Genomic DNA, 19108 nt, shown 5'->3' with positions numbered 1-19108 from the left:
TCTGAGCTTGGCTGTGGTGTGGATCTTCTGCTAATGGAGATGCTTTAATGAAAACTAACCCTAGGCCTCATTAGCCACAGAACCTTGGAGGAAAAGCTTAACTTGATTCCTTTTTGCCTTGGAATCACTAAACTGCATTTCTCCTACTGGGAATAAAGCTTTGAAAAGACATTTTAATCATCTTCTATTTGAAAGGCAACCCAGAGAACATCCAGTGCAAAGCAAGATACACACCCAGAATGCTCAAAACCATTTCAATATTGCCTAATATTTAAACAGACAAGAACATCCAGACACTCATAATTCATAGCATGGAAATCAAATTAAACCTTAAGCTGAGTGCCCTTTCAATTGTACATCCTGATTGATGAAGGCACAGCAGCCACACTGAAAATGCTCCGTTTGCCTCTAATTCCCCGAGCCCCACATGCAGCAGGCATAAGTGGAAAGGCAAAGGCAGCCATTTGGCGATGCAGGCGCATCACATTTCTTTGGCTACTCCCGAGTCCTAGTGCTAAGCCGATGGCAGGTTTGGGGCTCCCCTGCTTGGTAAACTGGCCTCTCCTCTTCTCAAAAAGGAAGCCAGTCTGAACATTCAAAACTCCAAAGAGAGCTGTTAAGATTCTTGTAGTTGGGAGTTTATTATAAAATAGATGCACCTCATAAGAAATTCAGAGAGCTAAAATGTAGAACTATGAAGATCTTGAAATACCAAAGCAAATAATAAAAACAAGATAACAACCTCCCTTCTAAAGTATTTACTTAAACCCCACGTAGCCCATTTTTATTAGACTCAATATTTTAATTGGATTTTTTTAAAGTGAATCGGCATTTTAAAAGTTTCATCCTTGAAAATTTTCCCCTCATCCTCAAAAATAATATGAAATGATTTCATAGGCAGAATGGGGATCATATTTCTTGCCTTCTCAATGGGTGGGGGAGCAGGTGGAGAGAGGGAGAGAATTTGGAACTGCAAATTAAAATGTTTTTTATTTTTTCAAAGAAGAAAATAATGTGGAAAAAGTTGAGAAAAACTTTTTTAGAGAACAGACTAGTGCTCCCTACTAAGTTACAAGTGGCCAGGGACTACTTTAAGGTCCCAATCTTAGAGACTCCTAAGGGGCCCCCTATTGGTTTAGAAGGTGAAAGAAAACCACAATAACCAAAAATTATGGATGCTCTGAGTGTGCACAGAAAATCCCATTTAGCAAAACAATGGTCCGTTTCTGCTCCCGTGTGGACTCATGTCTCCAGAGATAACACGCTTGAGTATATGGATTTGCATATGAAATAAGGGCTCTGAGCCCTTCGTTACTAATCCAGAAAAGGGACAAGAGAATTACTGGAGACCACTGTTTCAGGGAGAGTTCCCTACTCTGTAAAAGGAGGCAGAGTTCGGACATCCAATGACCCATCGAACAGTTGAGATTCCTCATTTTACAAAATGCCACAGGACTGCAGAAGAGCAAATGTCACCATTTTCCAAAAAGAGACGAACAACTGAGGCTGAACTCTAGGACAGTGAGCCCAAATTCCACTTCTGGCAAAATTCTAGAACATGTTATGAAAGGAATGAAGGATAGATAATAAGAGAAGAAAGCCGTGCTCCCTCGATCCACTACGATAACAAAGCAGCAGCTTGGCTTCATCAAAGACCGGTTATGACAAACTAACCTCTGGTCCTTCTCTGACAGGGTCACTAAACTGGCAGATGATCAAAGTGCTACAGACAGATTTTTTCCTTGACTTTAGCAAACCATTTGATAAAAGTATCTCATTTGATTCTAATGGAAAAGATGGAGAGATATGAACGAGAAAAGAACCCAATTAGATATATTCAGAGCTGGTCAGACTTAAAGAACAGTTATTAATGATCCAATTGTCATCTTAGCAGGAGGTCTCCAGTGGAGTACCTCAGGAATCTCTGCTTGGCCCTGTGCTAATATTTCTGTCACTGGCTTGGAAAAAGGCAGAAATGGCAACTTTACATAACTACAGATTAACACAATACTGTATGGTACAGTCAGAAGGCCAACAAGACTGACAGACTTGAATACTGGGAAGTCTAAAACTTGGCTTCCAAAGAAAAATCAGCTTCCCAGATCTAAGATACGGAAGGCCTAGGATTAGGCAGCAGACCCTTTGAAAAAGATCTAGAGGCTTTAGTAGATCGAAAGCTCAATAAGCGTCAGTTGTGTCATATGGCAGCCAACAAAGTTAAAGGGATCTTAGGTTAAATTGAAGATGTACTTATTAAGTATTGTGTACCAGGCACTGTGTTAGAGTCTGGAAGCACAAATACAATGAAAGAAACAATTCCTACTGGAAAGGAGCTTACGTTATTATTGGGGAGACAATAAGGACATATGTAAGTATACAGAGAATAAATATAAAGGAAATAAATACCTAGTTAACTACAAGACCACTTGGAAGAGAGGGCACTAGTGGTTGGAAATAAGAAGAAAGGTTTCCTGCAGAAGGTGGTGCTTGCGCTGCACTTTGAAATGACAGAGCACAACACCTGGAGTTAGCATCTGCATGTTCAAATCTGGCCCCAGACATTTACTAGCTATAAAGCAAGCAAGTCTCAATGGGCATGGAGTAATGTACAACGAAAACTTCAGGGAGAGACTAGAACTGTCCGGAGAGATCTGGGGAGTCATCTGTGTAGAAGGGATGGTTAAACCCAAGGGAAGTGATAAGGTCACCAAGAGAGATAGTAGAGCACAGAAGAGGGCCCACAGCACAACACTGGCAAACATCAACAGGGGTATGATATGGATGATGAACCAGCAAAGGAGCCTGAGAAGGAGCAGGCCAACAGAGAGAGAAGCATCCCCAAAACCCAGAGAGGAGAGAGTGTCCAGGAGAGGGTAGGTGGGCAAACAATGTCAAATGCCACAGAGAGGTCCAGAAGGATAGAGACCAAAAAAAAAAAGACCATTAGATCTGGCAAGTCAAGCATCACTGGAACTTTGGAAAGGGCGATATTGACGCACTAAACCTCATCAATATCATACATATCAGTGTACTGATGAGGTCAGAAGACAGACTGCAAAGGCCTGAGAAGTGAGAGGAGAGGAACTGGTGTAGACAGCAAGTGTAGACAACTTTTTCTAGGAGTGTGGCTGAGAAAGGGGATGATATGAGGGGTTTTTTGAGGAATGAAGGAATGTGGGAATGTTTGAAGACCAAAGGGAAGGAGCCAGAATAAGCAGCCATAGCGTACTAGAATAAGGAAGGGAATGGTCTTGTCTGCACTGCTCTGATCAGACCACATCTGGAGGATTGTGTTCCTTTCTAGGCAGGACATTTTAGGAAGGACATTGATAAGCTCAAGAGAGTCCAAGGGCAACCAGGATGGTAAAGAACCTTGAATTCATTCCATGTGAGAATGGGTAGAAGAAACTACTGGACTGTGGGTCCAAAACTGGACATTTGGTATAGGGAAGACTTTGGGGAGAATCTGACAGCTGCCTCCAAGTGCAGGCACAGGGCAGAAAGTGCTAGATTAGTTCAGTATGGCCCCACAAAGCAAGGTTAGTAGCAACAAATGAGAACCACGGCAACAGATTTAGGCTTTATATAAGGAAAAAAACTTCCTAAGTATTAGGGCTATCAGAAAAGTAGAAAGAGCTACCTCAGGAGGGGGTGCTTCCCTGAAACTTACCAACAGGCTTCATTTTCAGGTACAGGTTGGAGTAGACTGCCATCAAGGTCCCTTCCAACACTCTGATCTAATGACATCGGTAGGACAACACCAACACCGTACTGCAGCCAACAAAATGCAGAAGGGCAGCTGGGAAGCTATGGCGATGGTCCAGCTGGGTCACAGTAAGGGCCTGGACTAGGTGGGTAGCTGTGGGAAGAAGCTAGATGGGAGAGATGTTCTGGAGACAAAACTCAACTGGACTTGCAACTGACTGTTGGGGAGAGATCTGGAGCTAGAAGAGACCTGAGGCCAACTAGTCCAGCCCCCACATTTTACCCAGGAGGAAGCTAAGACCCAGAGAGGAGAAGAAACTTGCTCAAGGTCACACAAGTAATAAGTGAAAGAGGCAAGATTTGAACCCAAGGCCTCTAACTCAAAATCCAGCACTCTTTTCCATTTTTCTCCACAGCCTGTTGTAACTTACTCATAAACCCTTTTTTCCTAAAATGTTTTTATGAAGCTTTCATAGCATGGGATGAGAAAGGGTGGGGAAGAGGGGATAGAAGGAATTTTTCTTAAAAAGCCAAAGTCTCTTCTGCCTGAAAAAAATCAAAGGTTGAGAAGTCACATGACTGACATCTATAAAATCATGAGGTCTAGTCACCATATTTTCAAATGCCTGGATGAGGGGGGCACTGTTTGAGTTCTGAGTGAAGTAGGATCATAGGATTCTAAATTTAGACCTGGGAGGAACTAGAGAGCCCATTGACTCTTAACACTGATTTTGCTGTGAATGTCTGAGGCGGACTCTAGATCCCTCCCCTCGCCAGGGGACTCGAAGATCCCTACGATTTATAATATTAGGCAGAGGGGCCTGGACCTGGGAAACTCTCAGGCAATGATGTGGGTCAGCACCTTCTCCACAACATTAAGGGGCTTAGGGACAGAAGTACTGAAGGGTAGGTGAAGTGACTTGCCCGGGGCCACACAGACATTATGGATCAAGAACAAGGCTAGAACCCAGGTCTTCCTGGCTCTGAGGCGAGCTCTCTCTACATTATGCCCCGCTGCCTCTCATTCTAATGAGATTAATTATAATAACTCATTAAAGGGTTTAACATTTGGAAAGCACTCCAGCTGCTGTCTCATTTGATATTTGCACCAAATAAGTTACATATGACATATATAAGATTATTCCCATTTTACAAGTGAGGAAACTGGCTGAGAGGAGACTAGCCTGGTGTCACACAGGTAGTAATGTCCGAGTTGGGATTTCACCCAGGCCTTGACTCCGGCCCGTGCTTGGGCAGCTATTTCCCCCTCAAGGCCTCGCTAACCAACAAAATAAAGTACCGCCTCACACCCAGTGGCTAGTAAACCAAGGGCAGTCATTCTGCTCCAGGGTGACTCTCAGCAGGCAATATGAAGAAGTCTGAAAAGCGTTCAGAAAAATCGGAGAATGTGGCCAAGGTGGATCCATTTTGCTAGACAGTGCAGCCTTGGGGGGGAGGGGAGGAATTGTTGGGAAGGGAATGTGAGGTCAATGAAGAAAATAGCATCAAAACGCATTTAAAAAGAAAGAGGGAGCTGGGAAAATGGCAGAGCCACAAAGGACCGCTAAGAGAAGCTGGGACATTCTTAGGATAATTCGCATTATAATTACAAGGTGGATTCCAAGGGCCCAGCCCTGGGAAATCAGTTGATTAACAAGCATTTATTAGGCAAAAAGCGAGGTCCCTGCCCTCAAGGAGCTTGGATCCGGAAGAGGAGACTTGCAGACGCAGAAGAGAACTCCAGGATAGAAAGACCTGAGCCTCGGAGATGAAAGATAACCTCTGGGAAGTTTATAGGGAGGGTCTACAGCTCCTTCTACTTTTCCTTAAAAGTAAAAAGAAATCTGCTGAGGGGGAAATTGTCTTCTGCTAGAGTTCATTTTCTTCGACCCATATTTATTGAGCTGTCTATTGTGGTCACTGTATTGTGGTGGGGGCCACATTCCCTACCTTCAAGGAGGTGAGGCACCAGAAGAAGGCACAGGCAAAAGGCAAGGGATCATGGGATCATAGCTAGAAGGGACCTGAGAGGCTAGAAGCCGCTCCAGCACCCTCATCAGACAGTGAAGGAAGCAAGGGCGAGGGAGCTTGAGTGACTTGTGGGACTGGAACCCAGCTGCCTTGATCCCAAGGCCAATGTCCCAGGAAGTTCAGGAAAATCAAGAGACACTTGTGGAGCAGAATTTCCCATTAGTCTGCACAGCGATAAACTTCAGAGCACAGCCCTGAGTGATCTGAGAAGTGGGGGAGGAAGAGGCCCTGTGGGAACATCCTAATGATCTTGTTCTACCTAGGGACATGACTGGCACACGTGGTAAATGCAAGCAGTGCAACCAAGGCATGTTCTGTGCCAGGGCCAAATGAAGCATTAGTGATTCCTCTCAGGTGTAAGCTGATCTGCAAATCATATCTAAGCAATGAAGAGGACATATTAAGCTATGGCAAGCAAAAATGTTCCTTTGTGGAAACTGATTAACGACTGATGAAATCAAGGCCTGAAGAGAGTGAATTAAATCAAATTGATTTCAATCAAGTCTGCCCAGACAATATCTACACTAGCCTGTATTTCCAAAACCTGTATGACATCAAAGAGATCCCAGCAGTAGTACAAGCTGGGCAAGCAGCTATCCAAGGTCCAACTCTCGGACTGGGCTGAAGATTCTGAACCATAGACACTAGACAAGAGGAGACAAGTGGCTCAGGACTTAGCTGAAGGGCTGCACTCAGAGTCACTGTCAGTGGATCAACAAGGTCTCTAGTGAAACGCTCCCAGAATCTGTACTTGGCCCCCTACTGTTTAACAAAGGATCAAAGCATTTTATCAATGACTTGGATAAAGGCATAGGGGGCACCCTGATCAAGTTCACAGATGACACAGAGCTCCCACACAGGATGCTAATGTCAGGATTCTTAACCTTGGGCCCTGATCCAAATCAGATAGTATTACCTTTATCCCTACTAAAGTTCAAGCCTTCCCTTTGAGCTTTTTAATTAATTTTTATTTTCATGAAGATCTATCTTCTTTCACCTCCACTAAGAAAACAAGAAAAACAAAACCCCTGTTAAAACATTACATTTAAGTTTAAAAACAAACAAACAAACAAACAAACCTTTTCTCTTCCTCCCTGCTCCACTTCTCGGATCACTCAAGGCTTGCTTAGAAGTTTGTCCCTGGGAAGTCTAATGGGGAAATTCTGCTTTGTCACAAGGTCAAGATAGGCAGGGACTCATCTGAAAAAGTTCTAGGGGTTTGAGCAGACCACAAGCACCATATGAGTGTGATATGGCTGCCAACCAAGCCTTAAGAGAAGCCTAGTGGCAAAGGCTAGGGAGGCGATATCCCAGCTGTACTCAGCTCTGCCCAGCCCAGATCCAGTATTCTGTTTAGGGAGGCTGCATTTCATGAAGCCAGGAAACACTCAGGGAAGGGAGATCATGATGTTGGAGGGTGAGATCGTGTCTTAGTCATCATTTGGAGGAACCAGGGATGTTTAGCCTGGAGAGGAGAAGAGTTGGAGAAGGGCATGGTAGCTCTCTTGAAGTATCGGAAGGGTAAAGCTAGCATGTGAAAGAGGGATTATACACTCTGATTGGCCCTGGAGGGCAGAACCAGGAACAACCAGAAGAAGGTACAAAGACAGATTTTTATTTTGGTTCAAGGCGAAGAAAAATGTCCTCATTCCCAAAACTGTCCTTAGGAGGCAGTAGATTCTCCCTCCCAGAGAGCAAAGGGTGGATGGCCACTGAAATACATTCGAGCGAGCCTCCTTGTTCACACACTCATTAGACTCAACCAGGTTTCTTCCAACCCTGACATCCCATGACTGTCATATGCCACTACTGTTTCTTTGCAAAGGATGACACAATAGCTGAGTTGGGGAGGTGAGAGAAGGGCCTGCAACATAATGTCAGAAAACCTGGCCTCCTGTCCTGCCTGCTAACAGCACTAAAGAGCCTCCTCCTATGTGTTTCCATCTCTAGCATGGGGATAAGATGCCTTGCTGGCAGGGCTGTGATGAGGGAAGCATCGGTAAACTGCTAAGCTCTACCTAATAATTGCTCCCATTTATAATCATTACCTCCGGTGGAAGGTTGTTGGAACAATCAAATGAGATAATGGATGTTAAGCACTCTGTACACTGGAAAAAAAGCAGTATAGACAAGTGAGCTGTTATTGTTTCAGCTAGTCATGGGGCAGGAAAAAAGACACAGCTTCATAAACAATGCTCTAAAGCAGACATTTTTCCCAAAGCAACAGGTTAAAAGGAAGGTCCGTCAGAAAGGCCTTCCCCTGGCACTGAAAAAGAGGCTTCCCAGTTTAAATCAAAGGAATGTTTCATTTCAAGGTCAAGTTGAATCGGAACTCCGAAAAGCAAGGGGTCTCCAGCTTCCTGGCCTGGCTCGATGCTCACTCTCAGGCCAGGAGTTGTTTGTTTCGAAGGCCATTGCAGACAGTGTGTTCATACATATTTATGGTTTTCCTCCTGCCCTCACCCTCATAAAAGCACCCCAGTGGATTTAAGCAAACCTAATCAGATGTGAAAGTCGGACAAAAATAACTGTTACTACCTGGCAGGTCCTCAAGATCACACATTAGTAAACTAACACTAATTCTTTACTTGTACTGCCCAGCATGGCTGGGCCCAATGGAAACGTTCACAATTAGGTAGAGGGTAACCAACAAAACATTTTTGTTGTACTTGCCCAAAATATCTCCTCAAGGAAACTCTTCCCCAAGCAGAGTGGCTGCTTTAATGGTGAGAGTACCTCAAAGGACCAAGGAGGCACATGCAGCTTGGCTGCGGCTAAGTCACCTGACCTCTGGGAATTTTCATTTCTCATTTGCAAAATGATGATGATGACAAATAGGTACCTTCCATAACTTAGAGACTATTGAGGAAAGAGTCTTCGAAACTTTAAGGAGCTGCAGTGACATCATACTAAGCCTAAAAGCCAGTCCAAAGCTCACGTGGAAAGCACACCAAACCAAAAATAATGGCTATGTTCAAACGAACTAAAGCGTACATCTGTGGGAGGGAGGTGTAAGGGCAAGGGAATGAGGTAATAATTACAGAGCCCCCCCCAAAAGGACCCCTGATCGATTCACAAAAATATTCTAAGGCAGAAGGGACCTTAGAAGACATCTAGTCCAATACCCACATTGTACAGATGGGAAAAGCAAAGCTCAGAAAGGTCCCTTGTACCCCTGGGATCTCCAGATTAATCAATCAATAAGCATTCCTTAAGCGCCATTATTATGTGCCTGGCACTGTGCTAAGCTTTGGGGATACAAAAAGAGGCAAAAGATTGTCCCTGCCCTCAAGGAGCTTACAATCAAATGGGGGAGACAACACATAAACAAATATAAATAAAGAGAGCTATATACAGTATAAATGGGAAATACTGAGTAGAGGGAAGACACTGGAATGAAAAAGGGTTTCTGAAGGCCAGGAAGGTAGGTAGTCAAGAAAGGAAAAGGAAAAGTGTTTCAGGCAAGGGGGACAACCAGAAAGAATGCCAAGGACCCAGAGACAGAGAGTTTTATTCCTGGAATAGCCAGAAGGCCAGCGTCACTGTATCAAAGTACTAGTCAGGGTGTAATTACAAACACTATGAAACTGGTCAGCCCTAAAGCCAACTAAGTTTCCCTTGCTTCATTTAGACTGAGGACAACCCCCGAACAAGCCAGATATCCTTTTTCCGAAATTGCCATACCTTGAGGTCTGGCCAAAATCGAAAAATGTGATTTCACTGGGGAAGGGAATTTCCAGTGTGGAAACTCCATCCCACCAGTGCAGATTAGTAAGTAGCTCCTCTGCCTCTCTGAAGAATTTATGATGAAACAAGAAATAGAGAGCATTAAAGGATGTAAAATGTATAATTTTGATTACATTACATTAAAAAGGGTTTCTACAAACAAAACCAATGCAGCCATTAGAAGGGAAACAGGAAATGGGAAAAAATGTACAGCAAGTTTCTGATAAAGACCTCGTTTCTGAAAAGATATAGAGAACTGAGTCAAATCTATGAGAATACAAGTCATTCCCCAACTAATAAATGGCCATAGGATATGAACAGGTAGTTTTCAGGTGAAAAAAAATCAAAACTATCTATAGTCATATAAAAAGAGTTCCAAATCACTATTGATTAGAGAAAGTCAAATTAAAACAATTCTGAGGTATCATCTCACATCTATATTAGATTTGCAAATATGAGAGAAAAGGAAAATGACAAATGTTGGAGGGGATGTGGAAAAACTGAGACACTAATGCACTCTTGGTGGAGTTGTAAACTGATCCAACCATTCTAGAAAGCAATTTGGAAATATACCCAAAGAATTATAAAACTGTGCATACCCTTTGATCCATCAATCCTATTATTAGATCTGTATCCCAAAGAGATGGAAAAAAAAGAGAAAAGGAGCTATATGAAAACTGCTATCCACCTCCAAAGAAAGAATTGATCGAGTCTGAATGCAGATGGAAGCAGACTTTTTTTCACTTTATTTTTTTTTTATGTTTTTGGTCTCTTTTCTTTCACAAAATATGGGAATGTTTTACATGACTGTACATGTATAATCTCTAACACATTGCTTGCCTTCTCAATGAGAGAGGAGAGGAAGAGAAGGGGGAGAGTTTGGAATTCAAAATTTTTAAAAATGAATGCGAAAATTGTTTTTACATGTAATTGAGAAAAAAAATTAATTAAAACAAGTTGGCCCTTCTGTCCATTCTACCTTGCTTACCATATAATACTGAGTACTACAGTTCCATGTTTGAATCTCATCACTCTAATAGACTGCAACTTCCTGAAGATTATGTCTCATTGAAACTTTATATGTCCCCAGTGTCTTGCACAGCAGTGCTCAGGAAATACACATGCAACTGTACTTTTGCCCCTTTCCGTTCATACTGCCCTTTATCCAGCTGGACCACTGTACTATTAGAATACAATAAGGAGCAACTTCATCAGCTATCCCAAAGTTGCTTTCAGAAGCTCTCTGAGGACAGAGACTGATGGTTTCATTTGCTGGTTTGGTTTTACTTCCAGTGCCTTTCATATAGTAGGTGCTTCTCCTCAGAGGCCAACCCCCTGCAGAAGAAGTCACTTGCTGCTGCCTTTGGTGTCAGAGAACTTGGCTTCAAAACCTGCTTCTACCATTTACTCCCAGTTCAACCTCAGGCCAAGTCACTCACCTGTTCCTCAACTGTAAACTGCCGGGGCTGGATCAGAGGGGACTCTGAAGGTCCCTTTTAGTCAAAATCGATGGTTCTTTGATCTTCTCCCCATTCCGGAAAGACTCAGAGGAAATAAGCCAAGGACACCACCAAGCGGAGTGAGCTCTCCCTTCCATTTCACTGACTTTCAAACACTCCAGGACCACTGAGCTTGTAGGGGCTGAGTGCTGCCGCAAACCTCCGGCCCTACTTAGGAGGGAGAACAAAGGAAACCAGGACTAGCTTAAAAACATACTTCACCTCCTACTTCAGCAGAAACGGGGGAAGAGCTGAAAACTGGGGAAAGGGCCTTTTATCAAACACACTATAGGACCTCCAGCTACAAAGGTTATGAAGGATCTCAAGGAGAGACGGAAATCATGGCATGCAGTCAGATTTTTCTCCAAGCCCCAAAGAAAAGCATATCTATAAGAACAAAGAACTAAAAAAATCAATGTTTCCTACTTCTAAAGCCATTTCATGGCTGACCCCCCTCCCCCGCCCTGCGACTAGGCAGTAATAGCGTTCACTCTGGATGGAGCACTTCATAGGTTAGGAGACCCCTGGGAGACAGACGGTACAAGGTGTACTCCTGGCCTTTTACAGATCAGGAAACTGAGGTTCAGAGGGGTGAACTAATTTGCCCAGGGTCACATAAGTAATGTGTTTCAGAGCTGAGACTCAAACCAGGTTTCCCTCCATCCTCAGACCAGTGCCCTTTTCACGAAAGCATGCTTAAAAAGCATGGCTAAAGGCAGAATGGTACAGGGCAGCTGGAGTCAGAGGGCCTGGGTTCAGATCTCACCTCTGACCCTTACTACCTATGTGCAAGTTAGTATCCTTAGCTTATCTGTAAAATGACAGGGTTGAGCCAGACAGCCTCTCAGGTCCTTTCAGGCTATAGCCCCAGGATCCTATGAAAACAAGAGTAGGCTGAGGAAATGCTCAGCTTTTAAGGAGCTCAGGCTGCTGTCTGGTACAAACCTCCTCCCCCACCTTTTTTTTAGCACAAAAGTTCTCCCTGAAATGCTGAATGATTCTACATCTTCAAACGCCACAGTGTCTGAATAATCAAAGCCAACCTAAAGGGCAATGAATAGACACAGAGTGAGCCAGGTACACAGCATGTGGCCACTGATGGCCTACTCCAAAGAACTGGCAGAAGAGATTACAGCTATAGATATGTGTATGTGTGTATAGACATACATACGTATGTATGTTATGTATATATGTGTGTATATCCCCTCACCCCCACCACACAGCCACCACCACCCAGGAAAGGAAAGGATCAGAAACAAGGACAGGCCCTAGAATGAGAACAAGGGATTACAAGATGGAAGGCTCCAGCAAGTGCTTCATTGGGTAAAAAGGGCCAACTGGGGAGATCTGCTGGGGCAAATCTGGGGGAGAAGTTCCTGGCCTGAATAGGAAGGAGGCAGCTGCCCACAGCTCCTACATACCTGCTCTAGAGACACTTTGAAATGCACACCAGGCTGCATCATGCTCAAGAAATCCAAGGAGAAACCAAAGGAAGTTACTCCTTCTACCTCAAAATGGCCCAGAAATCCAGTCAGAAGCCATAGGAATAGGAAAGGCAAGCTCCAGCAAAACCAGCGCCAGCACAGGGCTCTCAGCTATGACTGGAGACTAGGTGTAGGAGGAGCCTGCAAGACTTTGTGTCCAGGGCCAGGAAGGGCAGAGGGCTCCCCTGAGAAAGCCCCAAAGTGATTAGAAAGTCCCAAGACGTGTTAGGGTTAGAAAGCCCTGGGATAGGGGCACCGGAAGCCCTGAGGAGCATCAGTAAGCATCAACCAGTGACAAGCACAGTGCTATAACAGACCAGGATTACCCAAGGCCAGGAGCTCTGAGGTTCCCAACAATCTGTCCTGAGATGCCAAAGAGGGTCTTGAAGATCAAGCACTCTGAACCTCAAAGATTTAGGGGGGGTGGGACCCAAGTACAAATAAAGCAGGCAGAACCTGGCTTTGACACAAAGCCCCAATTCAGGAACTAAAGCTGGAAAGATAAGTAAGTTCAAAACAAAACAAAATAAAAACCACTGACTAGTCCTAAAAATTACTGAACATCTAGAGATCCCCCAAAAGAAGGAGCAAATAACTCCCCCAAAAAACTACAAAGATTCAAAGAACAAAATGGATTTTCCATGAGGATCTGTGAGAGAGCACGGACAAGATCATACGGCATGAGAAGACACGGATGGGATAAGATGTGTGAAGTGATACAAAGAATGCCCACATTAATAAGATCACAGATCCCTTGATGTATTTCAGTACACATCCTATTTTTTTTTTCCTTTCAAAGAGATCTCATCTTAGAGACAAGGTCTATACTGGGATGTATCTGAAAAAGCCCAAACTAGATTCTCAATTTTTCAAACAATTATATAAGGTCTGCCTATTTTCAATTCTCCATGTCGACAGAGCCAAAGCAAATTTATACAGCTAATCCCTCTCTAGCTCCCAAAGACCAGGGGATAGAAAAGGAAGGCTGACATGCTCCAATGACCTGAACACCAGCAGACAGGCCCATCATCCATATACATGATGGCACATCAAAATACCAGCAGTTTGTCAGCCCCAGAGGAGTAAAACAAACGCTAGCATCTTCTGAAACTAGTTTCATGAAACTAGTTCCTCCGCCCATATACCCTAAGGCTTCGTGTGTGCAGCCCACACCAGCAAAGGTAATCAGGACTCAGCTGTGACTTCAGCTCTCCAGGGCCCAAGCCACACCTAGCTGGTAAAAGGAAATGTAAATGAAAGAGGATCAAGGAAGCAAAGCCCCTACTCCCAGTGAAAAGAAACCTAAGCCTTTGCTTTAAGCACCCCTGATTCCCAAGAACTCCCTCCATGCTACATATCTCTAATCGAATCAGTTGTCCATCAGTCGCTGCCATCTGTGATGGAGCCCCTCCTTTCTCTCCTCTCACTCCATCCTTAACTCTCTGCAGTCAGGCTTTCAACTTCATCATTCAACTGAAACTGCTCTCCCCACCTTCACCAAGGAACTGGGAGCTGTCAAATCCAATGGGGCCTTTTCTGAAGTGTCACTCTGCTGGACCTCTCTATAGCTTTTCATGCCATTGATTATCCTTCTGGATACTGTCTTCGTTCTAGGTTTTCATGACAGGGCTCTTTTTCCTGGCTCTCCTCTTAGCTCTGCCCACTCCTCAGTTTCCTTTGCTGGATTTTCCTCTGGGTTATACCCAAAGACTGTGGGGGTCCCCCAAGATTCTGTCCTAGGCCCTCCTCTCTCCTCCCCCAATACCACTTCATTTGATGATGTCATCAGCTCAATTACGAGGCTCAATTATTATCTCTATGAAGATAATTTCTCAGATGTGGTTATCCATCCCTAGCCTCCCTCCTGATGTTACTAGACATCCCATGGATAGCTCAATTTCAACATGTCCGAACCAGAACTCATTATCTTTCCCCAAAGCTGTCCCCTGTTCCCAACTTTCCTAATACTGTGCAAAGCGCTCCTATCCTCTCAGTCTACCAGCCTTGAAACCCTGGTATCATCCATGACTCCTCACTTGTGCTCACCCCACATAACCAATCTGATACCAAGACCGAGAGATTCTAGCTTCCAAACATAAATGCTGCTTTTTCTCCTCTGACCTGGTGCAGGCCTCGATTACCTCATGCCTAGATGACTGCAATAGGCTGCTGGGTAATCTCCCTGTCTCATATCTCTCCCAACTTCAGTACAATAACTTCCACCAACCCCAGTGGAGAAGCAATCCTACTCTACCTCCCTCATCAGCAGCTCTTCAAGACCTTTTCATCCCTCCTCGAGCCTCCTAGGACTCCTCTTCTCCCATTCTAAAGCTGAGAACTTTGCCTCACGTTTTACAGAAAAAAAATTCAGACTCTTCTCTGTGAACTCCTTTGTCTCCTTCTCCTCTCCTATCACTTGTATGCCTTCTGCCACTGTCTGCTCCTTCACTGATCTCACATGATGACGTGGCCTACTCCTCTCCACCCTGTGTCCTCCAGCAGACTGCTGCTCTGTCATCCCATTCTTTCACTTATTTTCAATCTCTCCCTCTCTACTGGCTCCTTCCCTACTGCCTACAGACATGTCCATGTCTCCCCCAATGTGAAAAAAACCTGCACTTGATCCTTCCATCCCTGCTACCCAGCATCCTCTATCTCTTCTGCCCTTTGGGGTGATACTCCTTGAAAAAGCTATCTACAACAGGCACCTCTACTTTCTCTCCTCCTACTCTCTTCTTAACTCCTTAAGATCCAGCTCCTGACCTTCTATCATTCCACTGAACCTGCTCTCCTTAAAGTTACTAATGAGCTCTTAATTGCCAAATCCAATGGCCTTTTTTGAGATCCTCATTTTCCTGGATCTCTCTGCAATCTCTGACACTGTTGATCCTGCTCCCCTCTTTGATTCTTTCTTCTCTCAAGGTTTCCAGGGACACTGCTCTTTCCTGGTTCTCCTCCTACCTATCCCCCCACTCCCTCCTTTGCTGGATCCTCCTGTGTCTCTCAGGGTCTTGTCCTGGGACCTCTTGTCTTCCATACTACTCTACACTGTTCCATACTTCTCTATACTATTCCATCAGCCCTTCCTCACTCAAAACAAAGTCAAGTGCAAGCCATGTCATTATTTCTCTGATGGCATGGTCTTTGGCAACGAAGGACAAACACACTATTCCATACTATGGCACTTGTTGATCTCATCGGCTCCCAACTCCTCTATGCTGACATCTCTCAAATATGCCTTTCCTGCCCCAAACTCTCTGCTGACCTCCAATCTGGCATCTCCAACTACCTTATACTCAATGTATTCAAAAGAGAACTCTTTAACTTTCCCTCTGAACTCTCCCCCCTTCCCTATTACTGTAGAGGGCAAAACTAGTACCTCAGATTTGTATCCTAGGAGTCATCCCAGACTCCTCACTCCCCCTTCCCCACATCCAAATGTTGCCAAAGCCTGAGGATGACAACTTTGTAACATCTCCCAAATCTGCCTCCTTCTCTCCTCTGACACTGGCACTATTCTGGCCCTCATGGCCTCCAGTCTGGATTATTCCAATAGCTTTCTAGCTCCCTCTTCCCCTTCCAGGCTTCTTACACCTTACTCCCAAACACATACACTTGGATTCAGTGACACTGGCCTCCTGCTGTACCACAAACAAGACGTTCCACCTCTCTAGCCATTTCCCATTCCTAGAATGTTCTCCCTCCTCCACTCTTCCATCTTTTACTGGAAGCCCTCCCCAACACCTCTTAATTCCAGTGCCTTCCCTCAGTCAATTATTTCCCATTATCCTGTTCAATTTGTATATATTTGTTTGCATATCGTGTCCCCCATTAGGTTGTGAGTCCCTTGAGGGCCAGGACTGTTTTTTGCCTCTCTTTGTATCCCCAGTGCTTAACATATAGCAGGACACATAGTAGGCACTTAATAAATGCTTATTGATTGACTGAAGTAAATGCTTCTTGACAGACACTCCTAGTCTGGTGATGTGTCCGCTACACCAATTATACCCAAATCAAAATAGGACCACTAAACTATACAGAAGGATCCCTGAAGGGCACATATTGACTTAGTTTTCAAATATGATATTATCTGGGTTTTATTGTTTTTTTATTTATGTTGCTATGACATCTGCATCTAGCTCAGGTCCCTTTCCACAAGCTAACCTAAAACCACCATGCTCGATTTTTCCTAAGTAGCTAAGAATGAATTTGGCATCCCAAAAGTAATTCTTTGTGGCTTTTCCTCCCATTACTCAACAACAAAAAAAAAGGTCCGAGGTAAAGAGTTAGGGATACTTCAGCTTCCATTCTGCATATACTTTTTGTGCTTCCAGTCACTTAAGTCATGGGAGTCAAGAAACACGTGTAGAACAGAGGACCCTCCCGGTTCAGTGTCTCATTCTACCTCATTCAGGTCCCAGCTAGTTCAAACCCTGAAAAAGTTACCTTACCTCTCTGGTTTTATATATGATTTCCCCATTTCTAAGACAGGGATGATATTTCCAATAATTACCTCACTGGACCATTTTCAGTAAAATGATTTCTAAGATGTAAAGCTTTGAAAATCACTCTTCTCACAAGCTGATGGGAGGCAGGGGTCCTTAGTTAATAGTTCTTACTACCCCATTTTACAGAAAATAAAACTGAGGCTTGGCATAGTAGAAGTAGCCTGCCTCTGACAGTAACAGTTGGGAATTTCAAAGTCTTAATTCTAGTCAGCACTTAAACAGCACAGTTTACAGTGGTATGCGTATGTGGTGGGGGAGGTATTGATCTGGGGATTCCGGTTGAGTAGTGTTCCTTCTAACCCCGAGATAAAATTATAGAGATGTGTAACAGAGGGGAGGAACTTTAAGGGAACCACAGTCCTTAACTTTTCATGCCCAAATCTGCAGCTAATCAAGGGTGTGAAACTCTTATTGGTCCATTTGGACTTCATAAACAGGTGTTCCCTGGGCAGGAAGGGATTGATGCATTTGCATAGAAAAGGCCCAGGAAACTCCCCAGAGGATAGTTAATGAATGGATTGATGGAGACTGAGGGACAGAGTCCAGGAAGCTGGGAGAGTCTTCACGGTGTATATAAAAGGCAAAGTGGCCTGGAGGCTCCATGGAGGAGAGAAGCAGAAAACCTGGAGGTGAGCAATCTTTACTCCAGCGTTCTTGGGGCGTTCACCCTCACCCCGACTCTGCAGGTTTATGGGAGGAGGGGGAGAGGTTTGGCTACTATTTGTCCTACTATGTCCTTCCATGAAATTCCTTTGCTTTAAACTAAGGGAAAAAAACAAGGGACTCTTATTACTACCGCTGCTACTACTACTACTACTACTACTACTACCACCACCACCACCACCACCACCACCACCACCACTACTACTACTACTACTACTACTACGGCCATTATTACTACCACCACTACCCCCCCCAAGGGAATGGCATTTACTATGTGCCTACTGTGTGCCAGGCACTCGGTTAAGCACTTTTCAAATACTACCTCATTGCATCTTTATAACAACTGGGAGGTAGGTGCTATTTCTCCCTTCCTTCCTCCCCCCCATTTTACAATTGAGGAAACTGAAGCCTATAGAGGAAAAGTAACTTTCTTCAGGGTTATACAGCTACTAAGTATCTGAGGCCACTTTTGAGCTCAGGTCTTACCAGTGGTGTGGTGTGAGCTATAGTTCTAGGAGTGTAGTTTGCGGGAAATGGCAGTTCATTTTGCATTTGAGAAAACTGAGACAAACAGGATAGAGTGACTTGCCCAGGGTCACACAGCTAGGAAGTGTCTGAGACTGAATTTGAACCCAGGAAGTTAAGTATTTCTGCTTCCAGGGCCAGCACTCCATCCACCAATCCCCAGAGTCAGAAAAATTTGAGTTCAAACCCAACTTCACATGCTTGTTAGCTGTGTAACTCTAGGCCAGTCACTTAAACTGTGATTGCCTCAGTTTCCCCAACTGTAAAATAGGGATAATAGCACCTACCTTCCAGGGTTATTGTGAAAATCAAAAGAGATATTTGTAAAAGTTCTTAGTTCAGTACCTGGCACATGGTAAACCCATATACATGCTTCCTCCCCTCCCTTCTTAAGTTAGCACATGTGTTCTAGGCAAGGGGTGAATTTTAAGCCTCCATCTGGAGGAAAGAAGAAGTAATAGCTGGGTTGTGACTCCCCAACCTCGTCCTTCTGCTTTTGATACTCTCTGGGAGTCTATCCTCAGCCAAGCCTTCTGCCTTTCTCGAAGGCAAAAAGAACACACCCTTTCAAAGCAGCAAGTGAGTCAAACTTGCACATTCTTCACAAGCTCCCACTTCAGGCCAAAGTCTGAAAGAGGTGGCCTCTTTAGGCCTCACAGTCTTTACTACCTGAGATTCAATTACATCAGGTAAATTGGAGGAACTCCACTGACTAGGCACCAGACACTTCCATTACACTGCCAAGAGAACCAAAATAGCTATAAATCCCCTGAAAAAGACTGCCTTTGGCCAATGTTTATAGTTATTAGTTAACTGCAAGGATAGCCCAACCCATAAATAAAATGGGTGGAGGATAGATGGACTTTCTCCATTACCTGGCTGGGTCTAAAGATGTCATGAGATGGAAACATGCAGTGCTTAACAATTAAGACCTACCCCTCAAAAGTAAAACAGTCTGGTTTTGTTT

The 19108-nt window shown here is 44.2% G+C and overlaps 1 protein-coding gene across 2 annotated transcripts in view; it reads right to left on the bottom strand.

The window, feature by feature from the left end:
• The window catches only part of UPRT (uracil phosphoribosyltransferase homolog), a 34803-nt gene that overhangs the window by 14480 nt on the left and 1215 nt on the right, over positions 1-19108 (bottom strand). Inside the window, exon 1 of one of the 2 annotated variants that reach the window (XM_072626987.1) lies at positions 10902-10962. The exons of the other annotated variant lie outside the window; for it this stretch is intronic. The gene's annotated coding sequence lies outside the window, so the exon portion shown is untranslated. Of the gene's footprint in view, positions 1-10901; positions 10963-19108 lie in introns of those variants that run through there. 2 annotated transcript variants of the gene reach the window in all.

This window comes from Notamacropus eugenii, chromosome X (assembly GCF_028372415.1).
Source record: "Notamacropus eugenii isolate mMacEug1 chromosome X, mMacEug1.pri_v2, whole genome shotgun sequence".
NCBI classification, from domain to species: domain Eukaryota; kingdom Metazoa; phylum Chordata; class Mammalia; order Diprotodontia; family Macropodidae; genus Notamacropus; species Notamacropus eugenii.
The sequence above is the reverse complement of the archived record's forward strand: the minus strand, read 5'-3'. Positions and strand labels throughout refer to the sequence as shown.